Source organism: Hakea prostrata, chromosome 4, assembly GCF_041222555.1.
Source record: "Hakea prostrata isolate BN-2017 chromosome 4, UWA_Hpros_2, whole genome shotgun sequence".
Lineage (NCBI taxonomy): Eukaryota > Viridiplantae > Streptophyta > Magnoliopsida > Proteales > Proteaceae > Hakea > Hakea prostrata.
The window spans coordinates 49,750,303-49,761,328 of record NC_142603.1 but is presented as its reverse complement, the minus strand read 5'-3'; positions in this window follow the sequence as shown (position 1 = coordinate 49,761,328).

Sequence of the window (11,026 nt, the reverse complement as noted above, 5' to 3'; positions counted from 1 at the left end):
TATAAGAATTATTATCTCCTCCTTTCTTTTTTAGAAAAGAAGGTCTTGGACTCGTGTCAAGAATCCAACTATATAGATTTTAAACTTTGAATTGAAATAGTATATGAATCTAAAACTGAAATTGCATCCCTACACACTCTCTCCATCCCATCCCCAAAGTGCGTGTGGGACTCAGTCACCATGACTAGTATCAACTTGGTCAAAAAAAAATAAGGAACTGAATCAAAATATCTCACATGAAATTACTCTAGCATTTGGGTATTATCTCCATTTAGATTAAAGAAAGAGAATTTACTATAAAAAAAATAAAAAAAAACGAGAGAGAGAGAATGACATAAATTAAAAGAAATTGTCAAGAAATCATTGGTCCCACAACAATTTTATTTTTTTATATTAAGAAAAAAAACTAATAATTTCTCTAGGATGATTCTCCTAGTGCCTCTACTAGATGGTTTCACAATAAAAGGAAGGGAATACGGAATAAAACCATAACCTCAAACAGAGAAAAGAGAGAAGCCCCAAGGGCTAAAAGGCTAGCTAAATTACTTACATCCCTTCAAAGTTCTAACTTCTCAAAGCAAACAGTGAACTTAAGATTCTTTAAGGCACCATCTGTTTGCTGGAATAAATGTGGGGTAGAAAAAAGTGATGGGAAATTTTTTTTCACAAAATTCAAAAAACGTGATTTGTTTGGTTTATGAGGCGAGAAAGTTGGTAGACAAGCTTTATTGAATTAAGGAATTCAAAAAAAAATCACAAATATGTGTGAAATTTTGTGAAAAAATGTGGAAAACAATAAAATGGGATTCACATTTAACATTTTTTTTCCCAAAATTCTTTCATTTCCTTCTCTTTCACCCATTACATATAGGGCCCATATGTTTTTTTTCACCCCATCTTTGGAAGAAAAACAAATCATTTGTTGTGCACATCTATGTTGTGCACACCAATGTACTTTTATCCTAAATAGAAAGTTGTGATTAAATATTTGGTTTTGAATTTAAAAAAAAAATCCTTAATACTAGCAATCAAATTCTACCATTGTCAATGGGATTTGATAAGTTTATTTTATACGTACTATTTTGAGTAATTAATTGGATACATTTTCATGTATTTGCACTCCTTTTGTATAATTTACCATAATATCACATGCAAAATGAGCGCAAGATGCATTCTCCCCAAATTTAAGTAATTTCGATAATTTATATTTATCCTAGTAAATACTAATTCAAATCATTTATGTTTGTAGTGAATCATCTTAGTACTTGAACTCCAATAAAAAAAGATTTGCTTGGAACAATTAGTAGAGTTTGAATGTTGATAAAAGGAGGGAAAAAGAGCAAAAAAAAATCCTACTCAGATAAGGAAAAATAAAGAATCTCGTTTATGGGTGTGCTGATCTATCAAGTTTCAATCAAGTCATTCATCAGATGGTCATCTAGCGTCCAATCGAGCTGATTTTGGAAGGAAACTTCACAACTTCTTGATCTTCATATCCAATGATGGGATTGTGCATTGAGCTCTCGATATCAATACAATCTATACTCCACTTAGACAAGCGAATTTCTTGGTTGAGTCAGATTAGGAACTCAGAGTTTGATTCAAACTATGTCAGGAATCATATCCCATGTAATCTAGGAAATCACTTTATAAAAGGGGAGCATACTCCAGCAATAAAAAAAAATACTTTTTGGGCTTTAGAGGATTGCAGAGGACGAATTTGGAGAGTTTGAGATGCTTTGGGACATATTTTGGAGTTGTTGTAGTTTCTACTTTTTCAACCCTAGAGTGATGTTTCCCTTAATTAATTATTATTCTTATTCTTCTTCTTCTTCTTCTTCTATGATGTTCTAAGTTTCTTTTGTTATGGTTAGATGAATCCTTATGTGATAAAATTATTGATTTTATTTTTCTTTCATATAATTCGATTCCCCCTCTTGTTTTCTTCAATTTTGTTCTTAATGAATGTCTGGCCAATATTCATGAATCTTGCGGTGTGCTTTTGATCATGACAATGAGGAATGCAAGCTAGACATAGGATTGAATAATGAAAAATTAATTGAAATCGTAACAGGATAGATGGTTTGTTTGACTTGTTTAGGAGTTTCTTGTGTTTGATACGATATAAAAAATTGATCCTCTAAGTGTAATGATAGGGGGGGTTTAGTATGTTAGGGATCCTCATGCATAACAAATAAGGTAATCTAACTTTGAGAATCTCGTCGACAGTGGATATTAAATTGGTTATATCAGAAGGGGGGAATAGATCAATAATCCATATCATGTTTGGTAAAATCGAATCTCTAGTAGTTTTATTCACTGAGTTTTCATTTGCAATTTAGTTATTTCATTCTTGTTTTGTTAGTTTAATCAATAGTTTAGTTAATCATTCATAATTCATTTAGCGAGATAATTATAGGTGTTCTTGAAACCAGTATGTAATTTTTTCTCTTTTCGATCATCATGGGAACGATGAACCTCTTACCTCTTTATTACTTGGGTGACCTTGTGCACTTGTGAGTACGAACACAATAAGTTTTTGGCGTTGTTGCCGAGGATTGACAAGCATTAAAATTGCTATTAGCTGAAACTACACTTCATTAGTCTAGTTTTTAATTAAAAAAATGGTTTGTTGTTTTTTATTCATTTTACCTGTCATTTTCTCTTATTTTTCAGGTCTTGATAAGTGCATGACCCGAAGTTCTGGGAAACCAATAGAAAATTCTGATCCAGAGATTGAGAGAACTTTTCAAAGGCAAAGAGATCAACAACCTGAAATCTTTATGAAGTTGTTCTTAAAAAATAAAAAGAGATGGAAGATCCATATCACCAGAATCCAATAGCAGCACCTAGGAGGACTTTGAGAGACTGCACAAACCCTTCTGTTAGAGCTTCAATGTCAAGCATTAGAAGAATTTTGAATTGAAACCTGCTTTTATTCAAATGCCTCATAATGCAACACAATTTTATGGATTAGTCAGTAAAGACCATAAGGTGGCATTCCTAGAAATTTGTGATACTGTCAAATACAATGGAGTTAGTGAAGATGCCATCCATCTAGGACTATTCCTTTTCTCTTTGCGTAACAAAGCGAATACATGGCTACAGTCATTACCTCCAGATTCAATTAGGACTTGGGAGTCTTTAGTTCAAAATTTTTTAAATAATTTCTTTCCTCCTTTTAAATTAGTTAAATTGCATATTGACACTATTACTTTTGTGCAAGGAGAATGAGAGTCTTTAAATGAGGCATGGAAGCGTTTTAAAGAGTAATTATGTAGATGCTCACACCATCGTCTTCCCTTGTGGATGTCATTCAGACCTTTTACAATGGGTTGAATGACAATTCAAATCCATATTGGATGCAGCTGCTGGAGGATTAATTCATAATAGGGGACTTGATGAAGTCTATCAGTTGATGGATGAGATAACAACTAATTCCTACCAATGGCCATCAGATAGGCAATCAAGGAGTTAAGTTGTAGGGGTGTATGAACTTGATGCCATGGCTGCAATAGAAGCTAAGCTTGATGTATAACTGTAAACTTTTGAAACTCTTGGAATAAGAGTTGAAAATTTAATTGTTTCTAAGATTCAGGGGACTTCTTATGATATGAGTAGTTCTAGCCATGATTTTGACATATATTCTAATAATTCTGCAGAAAACGCTAATTTTGTTTCAAATAATTTTTGTAGGAATCCTCAAGGTAACCCCTACAACAATACTTACGATCAAGGGTGGAAGAACCATCCAAATTTTGCATAGGACATCAAAGACAAGAACCCAAAGCCCCATCCCATACTAATCATTTGGAAGAGATGATGATACAAATTGTAAAGACTTCTGCTAAGTTTATAAAGAGTGTGAATTGCGCTTCCAAAATTAGGAAGGCATCTACACATAATTTAGATAAGCCAAAAAGCCAACTCTCCAAACAGATTTTTAAATGCCCATATGGAGGTATGTGGAGCAACATTGAACTGAATCCAGTGGAGAGAGCACAAGCCATTACATTGAGAAGTGACAAAGAAACAAAAGCTACAGTAGAAGAGGAGAAAAAAAACTAGACGGAGAAACAAAATAACTCTAAACCTATTTATTCAAATGCTTCTACCCCTAGCCCCCGTCTAATTTTTCTTCTATTCTTTTTCTTGATAGGTTGGCTAAAAAAGAAAAAGGACCAGCAATTCCTCAAATTTTTAGATATCTTCAAGAAACTTAGAATTAACATTCCTTTTGCAGATGCAATCTCCCAAATACCGAACTATGCAAAATTCTTAAAGGAGATCATTGCAAAGAAGAGAGGCTATGAGACGATCAAATTGAATGAGAAATGCTCATCAATTCTTCGACACAAGCTTCCAGAGAAAATGGAGAATCTTGGGAGTTTTACTATGCCTTGCATTATGTGACTTAGGAGCTTCAATTAATTTAATCTTATATTATGTATATAAAAAATTAGGGATTGGGGAGGTCAAACCAACTAATTAGTAGATCGGTCCATCAAGTACTCATGGGGAATTTTAGAGGATGTGCTAGTAAAAGTAGACAAATTTATTTTTCTTGCAGATTTTGTGGTACTTGAGATGGAAGAGAATATTGAAGTCCTTATTATTTTGGGATGACCATTTTTAACTGTGGGGAGAGCCTTGATAAATGTACAACAAGGAAAGTTGACACTTATAGTAGAAAAAGAGGACACCACATTCAATGTCTTTGATGCTATACACCACCCTAGTGCATATATGGACTGTTTTAGAATAGATGTAATTAATGAAATAATTCAATCCCTACACCCCAAGCAGTGATGGACCATGACACCTTAAAGATGATATTTGAGAAGCATGGGTTAGAGAAGGTTCAAAGAATGTTGCATGAGCTAAATTCAAGGAAATCTTTTACTAGACAACTTGCACTTTGCCAGTTTGAATTAATGAAGGGAGGGTTTTTCCATAATTTTTTTTAGGAAATGAAGAGAAGAGAGAGATTTTGGACTACATTACTCATAAAGCTATTTCTTAGGTGAATCTCCTCCACCATACTTGATATCTTATTACTCTCTTGTCCTATTGTATGCACCTTACATCTATTGTTTTCTTGTTGCATTGATGACATTAATCATATTTAAGTTGGGGTTGGATGGCTAAGATTACTATCTTTGGGATTAGACTCACTATGTTGAATTTTTCAGAAAAACTTTTTCAAGACCAGAAAATTTTCTTTTCTTTTGTTCAAAAGTAGTTTTTTTTTAGATCTTTAAAAAACTTTTTGTGGTTGTTAAAGCTTATTTGTCTAGTTAGTAGGGCAAAATAAAAGGAAGTGATGACATGTGAATCTCTAGTCTTAAATAGAATTTCATGTTTTAGTTTTGTTCTCTATAATTATTTGAGTAATATGAACTTTGCTAAACATTAGATAAGTATGTAGACCACTTTAACCTTTACTATATGACCCATCCTTTGAGCACAAAACCTTGCTATTGAGCCATTGTACTTAGGGACATCCGAATGAGACATGCAAATTCTTCTTGTTTAGTCAACATATTAAAATCCACCAGGATTTCTTCTTGAGGTGAAATTCACAAGAGTACCACTTATTTAGGGATATGATAGAAGCCATTCTTCTTTTGCCTAAAATTTCGAGAAAAAACTATATTCTCTTCTATTTTGTTCCCCCTCTACCATGTTTTACTTTTATTATTTCATGGAGATGTATATGTTATATATGCTAGTATATTATTGGCAACTCTCCCAAATTGTGCGATCCCTTGAATAGATTAAAGGTGGTATGGATTGTTAAAAGCATGGTGAGGGTTAAAAGCATTGTGAGTTAATCTTCCTTGCAATTGTGGGTCCCTGTAGTTAATGCCTGAATGAGCCTTTTGAATTCTTATTGGATTAACATTGCACAATTGGAGCTTAGGGGCAAGGCCACTACAATGCTTGGATAGATAGTTATTTGAGAGCCATGTTATGGGTGTAGGATATATCTTAGGTGGCTTCTTAGTAGAAGTGTTATCGCCTTAAGAATGACGGAAAAAAAAAGGACGAAGAAGAAGATGTTTGCAATTATTATATGTTTTCCAGAAGAAAGAAAGAAAAAATGGTACTTCAATCTTATCATCTTCATATATGTATTTCATTTATCTAGCTCCCTTCCTACATTACTTCCACCTTCACAAGTCATCTTGACCTAGGATAAGTGATTGCTTTTCATTAGTGGAGGGATGATAGGCTGAACATATGATAATTGATCTTGAGCTGGAGAGCTATGGGTTGAACTTGGGATCTCAGACGTGCATACACTTGATTGGTTAATGTTTACACACATACACGTATCGAAGTTTGGATTTTGTGATCTATATACTCATCTCTTCTTTAGCCTATTTTATACCCTTTTTGAATTATGGTTGAATTTGACTAATATGGAACATTAAATTAAGGTGAGGGTTTGTTTGATCTTGATGTTTGCTTGAGGACTAGCAAACTCATAAGTTGGGGGTAATCGAAGGGATATCTAAATTAGATCAACTCACCTATTATGCATGAGGGTCCCTAATATATCAAACCCCCTCTATCAATTATGCATAGAAAGACCAATCTAATATGTTGCATCAAACACTAGAAACCCACAAACAATGTGAAATAAACCAACACCCAACCTATTATGCAATAGATGTAATTTATCATCCTTGAGCCTTAGGTCTAGCAAGCATTATCCACTGTTACATGTATGAAAACATAACACGAATTAATGAATTTTGATTAGGCATTCACACATTAAGAACAAAATTGTAGATAACAAAGGAAATAATTGAATTGCATGAAAGGAGGATAAAATCATTAATTTAATTATGTAACAATCCATCTATACTCCAACAATAAAGATCTAGAACATCATGAGAGAAGAAGAAGAAGGAGAAGAAGAAGAAGAAGAAGCTAAAGGAAACATCATTCTAGAAGAAGAACAACAACAACAATAGCTCCTCCATGAATCAGCAGCTCTCTCTCCCCAAAATGTCTACAACAACGCTTTCCTATCAAATTTGTCCCCAAGTCTTGTTCCTCCAAAAGTTGTCTCCAATGGCTGGACTTTGTTCCCAATTTATAAGCTTCTAATAGTTCCCATCCCAAATTGTAAAGGAGTCCTACATTACATTGGATAGGATACATTGACTAAATCTAATACAACTTGAAACAATCTCTAACTTCCTAAGCTGACTCAACTAGGAAGTGCTTGGCTAGGAGGCATATAAATCGCACTGACTGTTAGAGCTCAAATGTACAATCCTACAATTGGATTTGAAGAGAAAGAAGTCATGAACTTCCTATCAAAAAACAAGTTCAATCGGATGCCGGATGACCACTCAATGAAGGACTTGATTGAAATTGTGAAATCCCCCAATATCCTTTCTAGAAATCCAACTTGTAGATCCAAGAACCTGAATTTCTTGTAGAAGATAGTTGTGGGCCATTCAGATCGAAACCATTGGGTTGGGATTGAAATCCATGAGCATGGATGGTAAAGATGGTGATTTGGTCACTTCGAAGGATTTTGGAAGAAGATCTAGTTCGAACCCAAACGGACTGGGAAGATAGACTTCTCACTCAAGAGAAATGAAATTGGAAGACCCTCCAGCCCAGGTAAGAGCCTTTATCTTGTTCTACAAGGTTTGACAAGCGTCATGGAAGAACCACACCAAAATACAAAAAAGGGACAGAAATTGGATAGAGTACACTCAAAAAGGGGATTTCCCCCTCTTCCTTCTCTGAGTAGGAATCCAAATAGATAGGTAGGGCTCTAAGTCCTATGGATTCCAAATTTCTTTGAATTCTCCTGGCCAATTCTTTCATGTGCCAAAAACACCCTTGACTTTTGAAGAGCCTACAATTTGGTTGGTGTAATTCCTGCAATATTTTGCTCTTTTTAAACTCAACTCCTTGTTGTCGAGGAAGTCCAATTGTTGAGATGAATCACTACTAGCACAAATAATTGATTCGAGTCTAGATTTGCCAAGATAAATATAAAATTACCAAAATTTAGATTGAGAATATCTGATACTCTTTTGCATGCGATGTTAGGATAAAATGATATAAAACGATTGCAAAGACATGAAAATATATTAATTTAATTATTCAAAATAGTATGCATAAAATGAACTTATCAATGCAAATAAAAATAAATCCATAAGGGTGTCATGGTCTTTTCCTATTAACAAATAAATAGCTTGTGGATCCAGGTAAGGTTCCAACTACCATCCTTTACTAGCTCAATGAATTGTCAATTAAGCCTCCAAATATGGATGTGGAAGAGTATTTCCCATCATATTCTCAGTTGCTTCTTGTCCAATCGTCTTTCTAATTTAGGCCTGATCAAGAGAGCCAGAAGCTGGGGCCGCCCGCCGGAGCTTCTTTCTATTGACTCTGTTTGTTTCCGGGATGCGCGCGCCCCACTGAATCGAATGGTTAACGTTATTGAATACTCAGCGGCGGAAGATTGGCATATGATACTAAAAGTAACATTGATTGTTGCGGGTGTCAGGGTTAGCGTTAGGGTTTCCCCGCTAAGGATTGGAAGTGGGAATACTTTTTGATTAGTTAAGGTTAGTGTGTACATAGACAAATGGGCAATGATGCTTTTGAAACTCTAATGGAAGCTGTAGTAGATGGGGTGAACCATGGATTAAGGATAGCAGCAGTGCAGCAGTTGATCATCCCCGAAGTTTGATTGAATAGTCGTCATTCACAGAGAATATTACCTATACCTCATGGTATGCAATGGCTAGTCCATCTAATACCAGTTCTGTTTGTGTTGTCCCAAAGCACCTTTGGTGCTATGTTTACTACGATTCCTTAGCCTTTGTGTGTTTTTGGGTATCTGAGGTTCATCAAGGCCAGTTTGCGCGCAACTTGATTACATCCTCAGAGGGGGAGCTTTGTCATCCGCAAGGGTCAAACTAATGACATTTCCACTGAGAATTATGGATCTTACCACCCTACCAACCCTGCATTGACATTTTATTAAAGAGTCTTGAGTCTTATTTTCTATAGGACGCACAATACGATGCCTTAGGGTCTAGTTGTGATTCAAGAGATTTGCTACTGTCATCCTTAGGGTCTAGTTCTGATTCAAGAGATTTGTTACTGTCTATTATATAATATATAAGGTTTCTTTTCCCATTTAAAAAAAAAAAAAGCCTTAATCTCTTTCAAAGGGTTAAAAAAAAACTCTAAAATTTGAAATATATCATGATTCACAAAGCATGTACCCTTTGCCATAGTTGTCAAATAGAATGAAAAAAGTTGTTACATGTCACAATTTTTATTCATTTTTACATCGCATGAATTGTGACAAAAATACATCCATTTCATGCTTTTATATGCCCATCTCTTGGGCTATTATGTTCTATTATTCAAGCTTTCACTCCTCTCATAACTAGCTTCAGGTGCTTTTTCACCTCTTTAGTGCAGTCATTTTGGAGTCTCTTCTTTCTTTTTCTGTGCATTTCCTTTCCACTTCAACAATGGCAAACAATAGATTACAACAGCAAGCTGCCCAAATGAAACAATCTCTTTTTGAACAGGTTCTTCACCTCCTTGTCTTCAAGGGACATTAATTCATCTTGAACATTTAGAAAATAATATGATTCTGTGCATGTATTTGAGACTGGAAAAAAAACAATTTAATGAATTGTTGTAGGGGTACCTTAATGAGAAGTACAATCTGAGCGTGTTAAAATTGCTTTGGACATGTTTTTGGAAAAATCAGTGCCACATATTACCGAAATTGAGAAGGCATTGTGAGTTAATTAACTGAGCATTTAAGAAAGATAAATATGTTTTTCACCATTCACACATGCAAACTAGTATATATAATTTTCAAGGATTTCTAGGAAATGCCTAACCATGGGGAAGTGTTCTAACGTACTTTTATTTAATCACCATATTGTGAATGGATTTGACAAGTTATTGATATTAAAGTTGAGTTTTTCTTTTGGCTTTAGAAGGAGTTCTTTTAGTTAGCTCTTGTTCCTTAGGTGGATTTCCCTTGGGTGGCGAGTTTCTTATTTTGAGTTTTCACTTATGCTACCTCCTCCTTCTCTAATTTTTCCAACAATATGTATGATAACTGGTTACATCTAGTATGCCACAAGAACTTGAATTTGAATGAGGTGTTTAAGGCATAGAACAAAATTCTATCGAAGCATGCAAAATTTCTACTGAAATTTTCCATTTTGAGAACCTCGAAACAAAAAACTAGGGACCGAAAAAAATCCCAAGTTTCGATCAAAACCGTCGAAATTTCGTCAAAACTTGTTGAAACTTCGAAACCTGGTTCAACTCAACTAGGCTAGCTGATTCATGAGAAAAAAAATTCTCAAATTTGGATAATGAGAAATCATCACAGGTTAGTTATTTGATTGAAAGAGGTCTCCACTCCCAGTCGGCTTCTTAGGGATATGATGGTTGAATCTTCTCAAACTGTTCTACATAAAAACAAGAACATTCCACAGAACTGAAACTAAAAGATTTTATTGGCCTGGAAAATGAACTTTTGGCTATAGATTTTTCTCTGACGATCAAAGAAATCATTGCAATAAATGATATACACCAAAGGTTTTATGCAAACCATATAGAAAAACGGATATATGGCTACATTTATTGAAAAGGGTGGATAAATAAAAATATTTGTTGGAGAAAATAATTTTTGGTGAAAATAGTTTTTGGAGAAAATAGTTTTTGGTTTTTCCTTCCCTCTCTCCCAGGCTCGTCGCTTATGGATACTCTGCTCCATCATCACCAAGGATCCATTGTCTCACTAGATACTACACCACCACGAAAGGTCAAACGTTGCCTGTTACATGTTGATGCCCTAAGCATCTCCTCATTGAAAGTGTTGTTTCTTCTTCAAACCCAGTTACTAAGAATCCCTATCGACCGCCAGAGCAAAGCCTAAATATACAACTTCAGTTCCAACAGCAGCCCTTGTTATTTGTTTGCATCGGCTCCTCCACTGAATCTTGCA